Below are 1,952 nucleotides of genomic sequence, written 5' to 3' on the forward strand. Positions count from 1 at the left end.
AGATGGAAGCCTAATCTCTCTTTTAGAATGGACGGCTGAGATCAACAATTAAGATGGGACGACCATATTACCCGCTATCACTCCAGCCGAATCCAACGGCCCTCATCGAGCCACGTCGGCGCCAATTTATAAGGGATCCAATGGCTCGCGCGGCACCACATCATCAGGAAGGTTAGTGGGCAGAATTTTAAATCTAAAAATAAATATTATGAATATTGTAAAGGCCTGCACCACACTGTTAACACATGCTAAAAATTACATTGGAAGCCAAATGATAAAGAAAAAAAGAGAAAATGAATTATCTACTCATCAAGTTTCCGCACAAAGAAATGATGGGGCATGCTAAACAATCACTCAAGACCAGTATCAAAATATTCTGAAAATTCTGAGTCAATTGGGGACCAGTAAAAATAATGCAAGTTTCTTAGGTACCTCTCTTTACAAGGAGAATTCAACTTCAGCTAATGCGTGGATAATCAATTCATGTGCTAATCACATAATTTGCAACTATTGACATAGGACCACATTCTTCTATGTCTGTCCGTCTTCCTAATGGGAATATCACCTATGTTACTAAAAGTAGTACCGTCCACCTTGGTCCAAATTTCTTCCTGAAAAAGGTCCTATACGTTCTTGACTTTGAATTCGATCTTATTTCTATCTCAAAAGTCTACGAAGATAATACCTATCGCGCCATATTCAATTGTGAGACTTGTTTGTTTCAAAACCATATGACTGACAAACTAATGGGCTTGATTGCCTAGGAGATTTAGATTCCTTGAATAAAAGCCTTTATTGTAATGCAGCCACTACTAATAAAAATCTCTTTCTTTCAACAATGTCTGGGTCATGATGCAAGATTTCCTCACCCCAAATGTTCAATATATCCCTTGGCTAAACAATCTCGAGCATCTTTTCCAATTAGCTCATCTTGAACTCTGCTTCATATGGACATTTGGGCTCCTTATCGTGATGATGGCTCTCGTTTCTTTCTCATAATTGTTGATGATTATACCCGCACCACTTGGGTTTTCCTTATGTAATCCAAGAATCAAACATTTTCCCATCTATCAATAGGAGTGAGTATGGTCCGGGTCAGGATGAACTCACATAGTGTTGGTCCTTAATTTTTGAGACTGAGGTTCAACCTTGTTGAGCCTGAAACCAAGGACCGGATCGACCTTATGGCTTTAGTCCGGCTTTAGGATCATCAACCCGAGACCAACCAATAGTTTTTTTGTTTCATTTTTTATATTCCCTGAAAAGACAAATCTACCATTTAAAATTACATTTCCATCAATAATGCAATGTTGATCAACCGAATTATAAATTATAAATATCTACATATATCCAACATAAATTTAAGATAACGTAACAGTAGAAATTTCACACTTGCTAAAAGTAACAAAATATAAAAGGCAATCAAGACTGCTCGTGGAGATAAAATGTTTCCATCGCTGGAGTGCTCTAATTCCCTTGCTTTTGATTTGTCTTTGAATCATTTTTCTATTTAGGAAATGGGATGAGATGGGAAGTTTAAAAGAAGAGAATTATGGACTATAGTGTAAGTGAAACTTACCAGTGGAATATAATTAAACCACAAAAAGTTCAAAATACTTAATATAAATCATGAATATACAACTTCACATCTTGTTAAATTTCGGAGAGCAAGACGCATACAAAAACTTTCATAAGAATTCCCATTTGATCTGGCTGCGGAAAATTTAGAGCCGGGTCTTGTAGGAGATCGGTTCATAAGAATTCGCAATTTTATTGGATAGGGACCACTATTTTAAATGCAAAAGAATGCAATAAAAAACGGGAATACGAGATGACGGATGTTTTGTACTAAGGGTCTATTTATAGGCAGATTTGATCGCTAATTTTTATGTAAATGCGAATGAGTCATTGGGGGGAAAATTTGGGCATCAATAATAATTTTCCTTAAAAGT

This window comes from Eucalyptus grandis, chromosome 6, assembly GCF_016545825.1.
Source record: "Eucalyptus grandis isolate ANBG69807.140 chromosome 6, ASM1654582v1, whole genome shotgun sequence".
Lineage (NCBI taxonomy): Eukaryota > Viridiplantae > Streptophyta > Magnoliopsida > Myrtales > Myrtaceae > Eucalyptus > Eucalyptus grandis.